This window comes from Haliotis cracherodii, unplaced genomic scaffold (assembly GCF_022045235.1).
Source record: "Haliotis cracherodii isolate W230 unplaced genomic scaffold, xgHalCrac1.p SCAF_23, whole genome shotgun sequence".
NCBI lineage: Eukaryota > Metazoa > Mollusca > Gastropoda > Lepetellida > Haliotidae > Haliotis > Haliotis cracherodii.
Window position 1 is genome coordinate 12655251 of NW_027266279.1, and position 15361 is coordinate 12670611.

A 15361-nucleotide genomic window follows, 5' to 3' on the forward strand; every position below is an offset into this window, starting at 1 on the left:
GCAAACCCATCCTGGTCGTAAGGGGTGGCTTAGTGGATCGGGTATTTGACGGCTCCGATCGTTGCACATATTAATCACTGGACTTTCTGGTCCAGGCGCAATTATTTACAGGCCGCCGTCATACAGCTAGAGTGAGTGAGTGAGTGAGTATGATTTTACGCCGCTTTTAGCAATATTCCAGCAATACCACGGCGGGGGACACCAGAAATGGGCTTCACACATTGTACCCATGTAGGGAATCGAACCCGGGTCTTCGGCGTGACGAGCGAACGCTTTAACCACTAGGCTACCCGACCGCCCCACATACAGCTAGAATACTGAATATTACGAGTGGGCGTAAAACAACAAACAGACACTGGAAAAGGATGTTTCCGGGCCAACGGGGTCCCGACTGACGAGTTTCACTCCACATATTAGAAAAACACAGCAGACTCAACGTCCGTAATTCTCAGGTTTTATTTGAAGAAGCAACAAAAGTTTTCTGAAAACTGTATGTATTTTCCTCTTGTCCCATTTGCTTGGAAAAGGCCTTTGAATAAGATCTAAGGGACTCATACAATGAAACAGACTTTACTAATAACATTGACAATACACCTCCGGGCAATACTTGTCCCTACAGCTCAGTCGACACCAATCGTCTAGCTGTGGAATCCCTTGCCAGTTGTTGATACCGTGGCATCTGCTGTAGTCGAGGTGGCCAGCCGTGGCGGGTGGGCGGGACGGGGTGGCCTGGGGTGGCACCCAAGGAGTGACCGAGAGGAATGGGTGTTGCCCTGGAGTAATCGGTGGTCTGAGGGTCGGGGCGCGGGTAGGCGCTGGCGTTCTTTTAGTGGAGGGAATGAAGAACAACGTCGGCTTTGCTGTGGCTGCTGGCTGTGCTGTGGCTGCTGGCTGTGCTGTTGCAGGGGCTGCGGTGTGATGTCCCCAAGGACCGGGACAGTCGCACTGGACGGATGGACAGTTACCCTTAGCGCAGTTCTCTATACACCACTTATCCAGATCTGGAAATCCAAACCATAGATTGACACCATGGCATGATTGGAATATCGCTGGAATATGTCCCGCGGGCCGAACCGTTGGCTTGGGCGTGGCCATGGGTGTGACGACGGGTCGTGTGGTTGACCTGCTGCCCAGTGTTGATCTTGGGCCAAATGCGTCCGGGCAGTCGCATACAGCTGTGGGACAGTTTCCTTTCTGACAGTTGGATTTGCACCACTGGTCAAGCTGGTCAAGACCTGCCAAGTTGTTAACGCCATGACACGTGCTGAAGATACCATAATTTGGAGCAGTAACCGGGGGTAGCTGCGTCACGACAATGGGTCTGGAGGTGGGCCTCGGGGTGAAGACTCGGGGCGGGGTTGTCGTCACTGGACGGAGGGTGGGAGGGGGTGTCTGCGGCCTTCCGGTTGTCACGGCAACGGGAGCGGGCGTCAGAGATCCACCACAGTCGCCGATGCAGATGTCGGAGCAGCTGAAGAACTCTTCCTGAGGTCCACATCCCTTGCATTCGTGGCTGTGAGAGTCCCGGCCCTCGTTGTTGCCTACAAAATAGTGATTCAATTAACGTTCTTGCAACGTCTACGACAAAGTGAGTGAGTGAATTTTGTTTAACGCCGCTTTTAACAGTATTCAAGTTATATCACGGCGTGTCAGCTTAATGTGGGAGGAAAGCCCGAAGTGATGCAGGTCTCAGACGTTTACCATTTCGGTGAAACCACGAGCACGGATATGGTGCTGACAAACCTAGAAACATTATCGGGGCGAACCGGGATACGAACCCACAATCATAGATTTCTGGCGTGCCCAAGGGACGCAACTCTGCCCAGCGAATCGCGGCGCCTTAGACCACTGGGCCACCCGTGCCCCCGTCTACGATAAAACCTTCCGGGGATAAATTAGCAAATGAAGCGACTTAGCATTTTTCGTTGGGTTTAATGCCAAAACATAATGGACTTGGTTTTGTTTGTTTGTTGTTCCTTGAAGCAGAAAGCAATATCCCTTCTATACTACTCAACATATGAGAGAGATAAAGGGGTCATTTTGTCATATTGTTACTGGAGGGCGGGAACTGGTGTCTTACTTTCATTATACCCTGACTGGTCGGCTCGGAGTCAGTATACTGTGTCTGAGTGGGTTATTCATGTTAAACTGCGGCATGGTATCTCAGTGAGCTAGCACTATAAATCGGCATCAGTCCGGACTGGTACAAGCAGACACACGTGCATGCACGTCGCTATAATAGTGCAATAATCGTGAACGCGACGATAAATCCCGTTTCACCTCCTTACTTTTATTTGTTTTTAATTGAATGCTTCAGTTGTATTACACCATCTCCAATCAACTAATCACACACACACACACACTCAGAATACATCAGCCAATCACACACACACTTAGAATACATCAGCCAATCACACACACACTCAGAATACATCAGCCAATCACACACACACACTCAGAATACATCAGCCAATCACACACACACTCAGTATACATCAGCCAATCACTCACACACTCAGAATACATCAGCCAATCACACACACACACTCAGAATACATCAGCCAATCATACACACACTCAGAATACATCAGCCAATCACACACACAAACTCAGAATACATCAGCCAATCACACACTCTGAATACATCAGCCAATCACACACACACACTCAGAATACATCAGCCAATCACACACACACTCAGTATACAACAGCCAATCACACACACACACTCAGAATACATCAGCCAATCACACACACACACACTCAGAATACATCAGCCAATCACACACACACACTCAGAATACATCATCCAATCACACACACACTCAGAATACATCAGCCAATCACACACACACACACTCAGAATACATCAGCCAATCACACACACACTCAGAATACATCAGCCAATCACACACACTCAGAATACATCAGCCAATCACACACTCAGAATACATCAGCCAATCACACACACACACTCAGAATACATCAGCCAATCACACACACACACACTCAGAATACATCAGCCAATCACACACGCACACTCAGAATACATAAGCCAATCACACACACACTCAGAATACATCAGCCAATCACACACACACACTCAGAATACATCAGCCAATCACACACACACTCAGTATACATCAGCCAATCACACACACACTCAGTATACATCAGCCAATCACACACACACACACACACACACACACACACACACTCAGAACACTCAGAACACATCAGCCAATCACACACACGTCCCACACTCAGACTACCCCTATCAAGTGTTGAGAAGTATCTATCACCAAGGCTTCTGACTTGTCAATGACACAAACTAAAAATCATCATTTTCTAGTGTTTTAAGCGTTGACTCATCGCGCCAAAGAACGAAGGCTTAACTCACCCATCTGCCCGAGGCAAGAGAGTTAACTGACTATAAAAGTCCAGTTTCCACCCTTGCCGAACTAGGCTGGTATAATGGAGTTATATTTTGACTCGACTAACGAGTCTATGCATAGTCCAATCAAAATCGCGCAACGAAATCGAAATCCGGTTCGTAAAATATAAGCAAATTTCGGTCGATTGCAGGATTTGCACAGCATGTGCACCGCCAACTCGTTATCAACAGATATTTTCCAATCTTTTCATGTTTTTAATCAAGGTGCTCTCGTGATTTGATGTACTTCGCGATGGAAGACCCGTTTTATTACAAGATAGATCTTGACTTGGCGTTTTATTTGAAGCAAATGCAAGTCACACGAGAGGTGGAATCTGATTGGTCCATAGGAGAGGCTTTGAAGGGACATAACTCGTAATAACTCCTGATGGCGCTACGATCGAGCGAGGAATTCCAGCCTAGTTCGGCAAGGGTGGAAACTGGAATTTTAAAGTCAGTTAACTCTCTTTCCTCGGGAAGATGGGATACACCTGAAGCCCATTCTTGGTATGACAAGCAGAAATCATAAAACCCAACTCCTGTGTTGGATTTGTGTATTACCTGCCCGCCATTTCCACTGAAGAACACACTGGGAGCACGTTAATCCCGCCGGAAGTGACGCAGTGAGGTAGAGTTTGCCATACTGGGAGCTTTGTAGATAATACCTAGTGCCGTTGGCGTTCTTCAACTGGAGGAGGTTCTGGTCTAAGCATGCCTGAGTGACAACCTTCTTGACGTCATCGTTCTTACAAAGCCGGAACTCGAAGTAGCCCTGATGATTGGCGGTGATCTCAATAGTGATGGGGATGTCCTGCCCCGTCTTGTACCCCCGGGCAATGATCCCAAGCCCGTATTTGCCCCCAGCTTCGTTATCGCGAGGAGAGGGTTGTTCATAGGGATCTCCGCACACTCCACATTTACCGTTCTCTGAGTACCATTGGTTCTGGAAATAATAAGCATGCACAAGTTCATGAACTCCATAGCACTGATTGTGATACCCAGTTATCTCCCGAAGGCACTTTCAAGCATATCCCTTTCAGGTATTTTTCCCATGGTACTTCCGGGTTGGAAATAGAACCGGTTCTATCAACCTCTGATGCACTAAGAAGCGATTTAACGGATCGAAAACAAATTGTCCCAGAAAATATTTGAAAAAAATGAATATCTTTCTCACTGTTAATTGTCCGCCACAAAAATGACATTGTTCCAAGATCTTTTTAAAAAAAAATATTTAGACTCATAAATTTAATTTTTGAAATATCTGGGTTTGCAGCTGTAGTTGACAAAATATTTAGCTTCCATGCAAAATCACAATCTATCTCTCGTCTTGGTTGGAATATTGCTGAGCGCCGAGTTAAACAACGCCCAAGAAATCCTTGTTTATGAAATATGTCTGGAAACTGTGAACCTACATGATTTGATGTGATTGATCCCGCTGTGTTTGGGGTTCAGCAATGTCAGCATACTGTGGTTGGGACGGAACACAAGTCCTCAAACCAGTTTTATCTACCTCCTCCGCCCTACCACGCCGAGCGGCACAGACAGCCCGATAGATAACTCAACGACTCAGACATGGCAATGCCAAGTAACACCTCGAGACATTTTTACAGACAATTTTAAAATTCAGTGCGAAAAGCCATAGGTGACTCGGTGACTCAGGTGATTGCATGTCATTGTTTCTCAAATAATAATTATTGCATTGATGGATGCTTATGGTGTTATATACTGGATTGTCTGATTGACTCGATCATTTGGAGACACCGAATATTGCTGAGTGCAGCGTTAAGGGACATACAAACCAAAAAATGTCGGATGTCAGTCGTGTTTTAAGATATCTTAAGAGCGCCATACGACTCTTGCTCAAACATCCAAAGATCAGTTAAGCTTTCAAAAAGTTTTATGGTAGAGATGTGGAGGACATTTCCAAATATGACTCATCAATGTCTGAGAAATATTAAATCCAACGCGGTTTCCTATTTTGACTTGCACCATTATGTTCTCGTGTTGTTTCAGGTGAACACTTGACATGCCTTTGCATGTGTTGGGACCACCGGTGAGGCAGGACACACACATTTTCGCGAACATCTGTTATCATCACTCTTTGATAGTGATTCATAAACACATGCTTATGATATAGTCGGAATCGAACAATGAACCCTGTATTTACTAGATACTTCTTAGGAATTTAGAACTTATATAATATAATCATGAAGTATTAATTTAAGGTCAGCTTATGAATCACCTCGAAAAGTCCAAAAGCGGCTTCTTCAACTTTTAATTTTTGTTCTACACCTACTCACGAACTCTTCATCGAGAACTATAATTATATTCATGACCAAGTGTTATTTTGAACCATAAACAGCAAAAAAAACCTTTTGAAATTTCATGAGTTGTCTCCACTTCATCAAGGCCGAGCTTGATGGGTCTCATACTAAGCCTACGATACAAGATGGTTTTACTTGTTGCAATATAGCATCTGAGTGAGTATGGTTTTACGCCGCTTTTAGCAATATTCCAGCAATATCATGGCGGGGGACACCACAAATGGGCTTCACGCATTGTACCCATGTGGGGAATCGAACCCGGTTCGTCGGCGAGACGAGCGAACGCTTAATCTACTAGGCTATCCTACCGCCCCTATAGCATCTCAGTGCACAAGCACAATAAAACCGGCATGTGTCAGGGCAAGTACAAGTAGCCACACACACATGTGCATGGACGTTTAACCCCATTTCTACCCTGCAGGTTGTTATTTTGGGGGATTGATTCTCCGTAGTCCATCATTGGATGTTACAGGTCGTTGTCGCAAGGAAGGAGTATTGCTGTGCTACGTCTGGCAACAAACAAACACTTACTTTTTTATGCAAATTGTGCGAGTGCCAGGACATGCTTACCCTCTTTGCAAACACCTGGTGTCATCACTGATTTTCACTGATCAATCTGTAAATATTTCACCGGGGCGATGATACACATGGTAAGTAAGGCATTCGGCCCATGAAGATCCGGGGTAGAATAGGTCTTCAGCATCCCATGCTTGCCGTGAAAGGCGACTATGCTTGTCGTCAGAAGCGACTAACGGGATCGGGTGGTCAGGCTCGCTGACTTGGTTGAAGCATGTCATCGATCCCAATTGCGTGGATCAATGCTCATGATGTAAATCACTGGATTGTCTGGTCCAGACTCGATTATTTACAGACCGCCGTCATGTAGCTGGAATATGGCTGAGTGCGGCGTTAAACAACAAACAAACAATGTAAGGCATAAATTACTGATAACAATATGTAAGAAATCTTCCTACACTTACCATGAGGGAAAGTGAAAATTTCAAATATCAGCCCAATGAGTAATGTTTCTTTTGTTATTCCCGTAGAGACCCGGGGCAGACTGTGTCCCCAGCACCCCATTGCTAGTCGTAAAAGGCGGCTAAATTGGGAAACTGGGAATTCCGATTTGTCTTATGCTGTCGTAAGGGGTTACTAAATGAATCGTGTGGTCAGGCTCGCTGACTTGGTTGGCGTTTCATAGTACCCCGACGGCTTAGATTTCTGCTCATAATATCGATCATTGGAATGTCTTGTCCAGTGTCGATTATATACAGGACGCCGTCATATAGCTGGAATGTTGCTGAGTGTGGCGTTGGACACACACACACACACACACACACACACACACGCACACAGTGTAAATGGTAACAATATGGACATACCAATAGCCAAGTGGGAATTAGAATGTGCATTTCACAAAATGATAAATGGTGAAGCCATCGGTGATGGCGAGCTACTTCAACTTGTCAGATTAAGTGTTTTAAGTGGAAATCTAATTTGACTGATGTATTACTCGAAGGCATATCCGTTTCATCTGAAGTGTTCCATTAATAAGGAAATTATCACCAGTCGAAGTTCAGCGGTGCTGAAACGTCTCACATGAAAATATATACGAGCGGTGTTTTCTATTTCTCATTTTCACCTCCAAGTGTCCCAGTTTTGAAACTTCGAGAATCTGTCGGTGATTTATGTGTGAAGTAAAACAAAAATATCATTCGGAGGACAATTCATTATCAGTGAGTGAGTGGGTGAGTGAGTATGCTTTTACGCCGCTTTTAGCAATATTCTGTCAATATCGTGGCGGGGAATTCCAGAAAGAGGCTTCACCCAATGTACCCATGTTGTGAATGGAACCTGGGTCTTCGCTGCAATTCATTCTCAGAGAAATATGTTCCTTTGGCGTTATGATGAAAAAAAGTTTTAAAAAACACTTGAAGGAGTGTTGTAGCATATTTGAAACTTAAAAAACCAGAAACAAAACTATAATTTTTATTTGATTAAACCTGTGATATAATTTCACGACTTATGTTATTCGAGCCAAGCCAGAACGTAAAACAGGCGGTAGTTTTTCTTCCTTATTAGAGTCACTTCGGATAGACATGTGGCGTCCTTTGATTGGAACTGGATTGGAAGGTTTAACAAGATTAGGGCGGTCGGGTAGCCTAGTGGTTAAAGCGTTCGCGCGTCACGCCGAAGACCCGGGTTCGATTCCCGACATGGGTACAATATGTGAAGCCCATTTCTGGTGTTCCCCGCCATGATATTGCTGGAATATTGCTAAACGCGGCGTAAAACCATACTCACTCACTCACTCACTTTAACAAGATTAACTTTCGTGTGTTTTCAATAGAACTCGGTTACCCGAAGATATTTTAACTGCGCTAATGTGAATTCGTAACGGCGTGAGGTTTCCGATGTTAAATTTAGCACGGTACAATGAGCATTAACCCCTAATGAAATACCAGTGCACACAGAGGCGTTGGGTAGCCAAGTGGTTAAAGTGTGCACGCGTCTCACACCAAAAAACACCGGGTTCGATCCCGACATACGCGCAATATTTGAAGCTCAATCTTGGCGTAATCCACCATGCTTACCGTATTTCCTCTATTAGACGCCAGCCTCTAATAGACGCCGGGTCGATCAATTGATAGAATTAATGATCCCTTTTGGGGGAAATTTAATAGACGCCGGGCCTCTAATTGACGCCGGGTCAAAGGCTTGTCCGAAGCCCGGGCGTCTAATAGAAGAAATACGGTATGCTAAAATATATTGCAAAAAGCAGCGAAAAAACAAACTCACTCACTCGCTAATACTTACAGAGAATCCACCACAGTTGAGTGAACCCCCATCGCCACATAGTTGACCGTCCCGGGGGGTCATACACATACCCATGGCCCCACGCCCCTCCGACCACGCCTAGAATCACGACAACCGCTGCTAGCATTGTTCAGCCGTGGAAGTCCCAAGTGAGACTGCTGAAATCCTGTCCTTTCCGTCCCTTATCAAACCAAATGGCGGCGTCGTTATCGGCGTTCGTGACCCTACCCTGAACCTCCTGAAATGTATGTCCATATTGAAAGCTTTCAATAACCAGATACCGACTGATTTTCATAATGTCACATCAACGCAGGCATTTTACATTGATAAACATAAGTAATCCCTTAACCTGGGCCTGTGTTACAAGTATCTAGTTTTCAATATCGCTGTCTGCGGTATATACACTACTGCCTAAAAGTTCATTCCCCTAACACGCGTTGAGAACGCGTGTAACACGCATGTGACACGGGTGCTCAACGGGTTGCACACGGGGTGAGCACCCGTTGGACACGGGTGTGCAACGGGTGTGCGTCGCGTGTGCAACCCGTTGCACACGCGTGTGCCACGCGTGTAACACGGGACCGGGTTCCAGTTGAAGTTGACAAATTTATCAAATGAATAGTGAGATAAAACAAAACAGTGAGATGTGAAATTTGAGTTAATGAGCGGCCATTGAGCTGTGCTCACCAGACCGTAAATACAAGGTCGGCCCATCTTAATTAGTGTTCGGTTGCTAGACTTTTATGGCATGAACCATTCTACTAGGGTCCAGTCTAGCCATTGTGGCTAGCCGACAGTAGAACAGTAGTGAATTTAGATGCGAGTTTATTGCTAGGGGAACCCCCGTGTTGACACGATTGTCGCGGGTTGGTAAATGTTCGCCATTAATAAAATGATTGTTTGTGGATTGCGAACATATTCATTTGCCCACACGAGTCATTCCATTTGATTGCAAATATAACGTTTTTCGTTCGCCAAATTTATGCTTTAGACAGTACAATTATGATATAGCCGTCACCACTACTAATGTCTCATTATTTCACGTAGGAATATGTCCCATTTCCCCACACCCCACTTTCTGTGTTGTATTTTGAAAGAATAAATAAAAGAAGGTTTTGTGTGGGACACTTTTATACTAATTATAAGAGGATGTTGTAAATGAATATGAACAGCCATGCTGTCTGACAGTTGATAGAATTTGAGATCTTCACAATCACCGGGTGTGACCATGTTGACAGAATCTCGTTAGGGTTTGTGATTTTTACATTTGCCCAATGACTATGGTGATTATTGCTGGGGATACCAAACGTAACAGTTTATTATTAGAGGTTGTGAGTACCTATACCACGTAGATAGGATATCTTTAGGATTTTAATCCTTCTTTGAGAGGCATTTAGAAGTTGGAGTACTACGTTAGGAGAAGATTTATGGGTGACTTTAATCCTTTCTTTCTCTGTGGGTAATCCTTTCATGTTGATTGGAGGAAGTCACTCAACCAGGTCATGACATGACATCTTTTCTTGTATAAACATAGAAACGATGCTCACTCACTCACTGTTAATCTTCTGCAGTTTGCTGGTAAAGTGGGGATAAACCTCAGTGTCAAAGACGATCAAATTTAGTTCGAATCCTTGTTTATATGTGACATCTCCCAAATGGGGACATTTTCATAAACTTGGCAAGTGATGATGAATTTTAATATTAATATTATTATAGTTTATGAAATTGTTAATAAAACTTTAATAAAATTGTGCTTCACTCTCACGAAAAATATATTGTCTGTGAGTAAATTTATATGTCACGTTACATCGGCATTTTTCAGTGATATTGGGACTACATGAAACATGGCTGGTTTTACATTTCTGATACAGGTGCTTGACTGACTGAGTAGTTCATGATCAATAAGATATGTTTAAATCAGTCAAGTTTGCAACAATAGATGAATAAGTTGATACATTTGGACCGCAGTTAACAACTTAAGACATAGAGACAGGGAGGAGATATATAACCAAACCTATGATCCTGTTGAGACAGTTGACAGTTAGAACGTTGGATTAAATGACAGTAACGAATTTGAACATTCCCCAGTTATATCATAAAATACATCATAACTCATAACAGTACCGAGAGACAGCTTCCAGACTTATACTAGTATTGAAGGGACAATAGCTTTTGACAGTTTTAAAGTAAACTCACCTTAAGGTGCTTGGCAAGTCAAAACTTACCTCCCTGTATATGTTTTTTAGGTTTGACAGCAACTATGCTTGTAGATTTCATAGATAGACATGATTGGTTAGCTAGATGTTATTACAATAAGCGAAAATGTCTTAAAAGTCCACAGTTTGTTGAAAAGTACAAAAAGTGTGTTATAGATCTATCAACGTTTTCTTTTATTGAACATAATATTTGCACTATATTGCTGTAAGCTGTAAATAATCTAGCCTCCCCATGTACGTAACTTACATATATTTATGTATGACCAGAACAGCAAATAAAGTTCTGGTAGATAGGTACCTCGGAGATTTAACGTGCGCTTTCCGACTTTAGCCTATCTCGCACACGGGGAAGCACTTATACTATTAGGGTAAAAAAGCGTAATGATTAAATAAAGAAGTGCAAACACCACCCCCACCCCCGGTACGCCACTACTCTGGAAGAAGTGGTACAAGTCTGTGTAGTTTGTGATGTCTTACTCGATGTCCTGTCCCCCCTTCTTGTGCACCATGACGAAAGGGACTCCTTGTTTGGCGTAGAGATATTCCTTTGGGGTGTTGATCTGATCAACCTTGAGATCCGGCCGGGGCTTGTAGTGGTTGATCGGAATGTCTGATTTTTCCACTAGTAAATAAAGTTCTTTGGTATGAACTCTTTTATCCCTGCTGACGTTATCCTAATGTTCAATTTCAGTCTGCCTCACCAAGCGTAAGAAAGCATTGTACATGATAAACCACACTGATGCAATGTTCTATATATATATTTGTAGATATGAAGCATTCTAGTTAATTGTGGATACACTGGGCAGACAGAATTGTGTTTATTTCCAGGCCATCCTGATCGTCGTTTACTACTATAAGGTGTATGGTTGGAGGCAAGATCAAAGGCGCCGCACAGCATTTATTAGATAACAGACGGGGTCGTCCGTTTCGCTTTGAACAACCACCCCACCTGTCTGTAGGAGTTATATAATCAGTGCGCAAATAACTGTGTCAAGTCCACTGCCGGGCTGATGCGGTGTCAGTGTCAGCGATGAACATGAATGCCCAAATCATAGACCTGTAGCACTCACAAGTTGCTTAGCCAAAATATTTGAAAAGTGTATATTCAATTCTCTGATAACAGCAAATATAACCTTAGAAAAAGATTCAACATACAAACAATCAAATGTAGAACACAGACCTATGCTTATTATAATTTCTTCTGGATATGATCAACCTGCGGAACCCTCTATCCGATGAAGTAACTAATGCTCGCTCATTAAAAGAAATCAAATCCTTAATTAATCGTTCTGATGCAATTATTAATAATTTGGACTTCAAATATTTTCATAGATCATGCCAAATTGTCCACTGTCGCCTTAGGCTCGGCTGCAGTGACTTAAACGCTGATAAGTTTAGACGACATGTATCAGACATACCAGACTGCACTTGTGGATATCACCTTGAAGATGCAATTCACTTTTTCTATAACTGTTAAAAAATACGATAATATCAGAAACACTGTGTATTTCTACACACATGGGTATGGTCTAAACATGATATTACATGGCAGTAGTTAAGCAGTTCTACAAACATGACTCTTCTTAAATCAGTTCATGACATCATTGGCAAAAGCAAAAAGGTTTGAGTAGCTTAATGTTATGCATGTAGTAAAGGAAAACTGCATTACCTTATTTCACAGACACCACTTGCTTCAGTGTACTGGCTTCGTGTATTTCATTTTTGCATTTTGTATGTTTATGTTCATCACTCTCTTATATATATATATATCCAGCTGTTGTTAAGTTGTTACCTGGAGAGGTATTACATAAGCAAGTTTTGCTTGTTTACCGATCCAGATTTCTTTTGAAATAAAAATACGTTTAAGACAACACAGCTAACCCTAAAACACATGATTGTAAACTATTCAAAAAGGAGCACTAATCTCTGGCTTCTTCTCGGGTGTCGAACTCAAACTCAAACTCATTTTTTCTTAGAATAACATGACATACAATTATCTACAATTTTTATCATGTACAATTTAACAAAAATAATAAAAATAGGATACGTGGATACTAATACAATTTACCAATTGTCTCGTACACATTGTTAAGGAATTTAGATAGGCCTTTTAGATTTCTTACACTGTTAGTGGTCATAATTTTCTTAAATGTTTGGAAACTTAAGATATTGCTTATTTAAGAGTTCATATCGCCGTTGGTGTAAAGCTTCACATAGGAATGAATAATGCAATTCATCTCCCACAGCGATAGAATCACAGAGTGGACACTGGCTGTCTTCCCTGGGAATGTTCAGCCATCGACCAGTTTCAACTGGTAATCCTTGGTTAGAAAGTTCTGAATTTTAGTATTGGGAGAAATATTGATTTTAAGAGCAGTAGATATTTCGCAAATGAAGGTTGATTCTTCAGGTAATACGACCTTTGGATTTCCGCTTGGGCTTACTAGCTGCCGTGAGTCAAATTGCTCGTTAACGCAACCGAGCGTGACAAGAGACTGGGCTACCAGTCTGCAAGGACAGCTAAATAAACTTACGCATTTTTGAAAACTGATTGGTTACCCGTGATCTATGAAGATTTCAACAAAGGGCGCATGGTAATTAATTTCTTCAGCCTAAACAAACAGACAAATAACGGCGAAAGCTCATCGGATGTCGTTATTTGGAAATACCCCTGATTGTTACAGTTTGATAATAAAAAAAGTATCCCTGAGTGAAAGCATTTGTGGATTTCGGATTGCGTGGATGATACAATTACTACTCCCTTGTTGTCATCCACATTTTCTGGTATAACCCTACACTTCTGTATTTGTCGTAATTCACATGCTGCTCAGTTAATGAATTTATATTATGTATACTCAGTTGTAGCACCACTCAGATTACCGGATAAAGGTTCAAATTTGGTCTTTCTTGTACCTGGGGTAATTATTTAATCTAAATCCAGGTTTGAAGTGAGGTGGAATGTGAATTATGCACGTGGCAGCCCTGCAAGAGATGTATGATCAGTTGATTTACTTTTTTTGTAAATCAACTGATCATTCCCAGACATCAAAGGATCAACAGGAAATACGTTGATATCTTGCACAGTGGATATGTCAAAAGTAAGTGTTTACATGTGAAGGTAGGGTTACTCAACCTAGGGAATACACTCATATCATGGCGTGAAGTACAGATGTAAAAACAACATACTTTGTTCAAAGGGTAACCGATAATACACTGACTGGTTGTTCATTGTTATCTAACTCAATGTATGTTTTTAAGAACCGTGGACATTATAAAAATAGTTGTCACGTGGGCTTTCTCAGCTAACTTGGCACCTATGTGAAACAATTGAAACAAACTAAGTGATCAGTTAAGAAACAGACACGGGTTATAATATTCGATACATTTAAATAACGTTTAAAAACGATATATTTAAATATTTTAACATATTTCATATATATTCCAAATATTGGTTCCAAATAATTATTATTAAAGTATTTGATTCTCACATAGACATTTGACATCGAATAAGTATTTTTGTACAGCTGCAGACGCAATGGATATTGTTCCTTTATGTTGATATTCCCGGATACATTATAACTTTGGTAGGTTGTAATAATGATATTTGCATTTTGTTTTCATTCATTCGCTGCAGCTTTGAACAGAATCATTCTTGTTCCTTTCCGTTTGGTTGGGAAGTTTTTCGATGCGCGATAGACGTTGTTTTCACAAGTATTTTCTTTTGTAAGCGTGTATATGTTACAGTCAATGTGTAAAATATGATTCACTCAGGCAATTTATTAAATATCTAAATATTTCAGTCATTTTACAAATTGACTGAATAATCCATTCATTTATTTAACCGACTGACTAAAAATGATAAAGACGACCAAAAGAGCTTAAACACATCACAATATATTAATTATGCTAAGAAAAGAAGCCAAACAATACAGAATTTGGAATTCGTTATCATATTAATAAAGATGGACATATTTTTCAGTTAATTTGAAAAATAAACTGAATATTTAGGCGTTTAATACATTTCCTTGGTGAAATCTGTTTACATTTTGAATGTAAACATATACACACGGTAAAATAAGCAATGTGCAGATGAAATATTTACTTTGTGTTGCTAGTCAAAATAGTGTACACGAAGATCGCACAATTACCAAGCAAGTGACTTATCAAAACTGCATCACCATTACCGATGCTCCCCACAAATATACCTACATTTCAAAAACTGTATTTCATTTTTGTTGATCAGTGTGACCATATGTCCTTCTACTTTCAATAAAAATGCGCTTACGAATGGCGAGCACAGGTCGCGAACAAGTCTAGATTTCTGCTATATCATCCGGGTACTCACTGAGAAAATACAGTAATGCACAGGTAACAACTACTCCCGCGGAATTGCTTTAGATCAGTGCTCCTTTGTACGTTAAAATACTATATATTGTGAATGCCAAAATGATGTATCAAGGATCAAGTAGAAGATACATTGACCGTTGCACTGGGAGTTTATTCAACAGACCGTGAAAATAACACTGCTGTATCTTATTATTTATTTTAGATGACGCAGTCAAAGCTCACTT

At 41.7% G+C, this 15361-nt stretch overlaps 1 pseudogene; it reads right to left on the reverse strand.

Annotated features, from left to right (window-relative positions):
• Positions 1 to 502: 502 nt before the first annotated feature.
• LOC139471800 (uncharacterized) lies at positions 503 to 8707 on the reverse strand (annotated as a pseudogene).
• Between the last annotated feature and the right edge of the window lie 6654 nt (positions 8708 to 15361).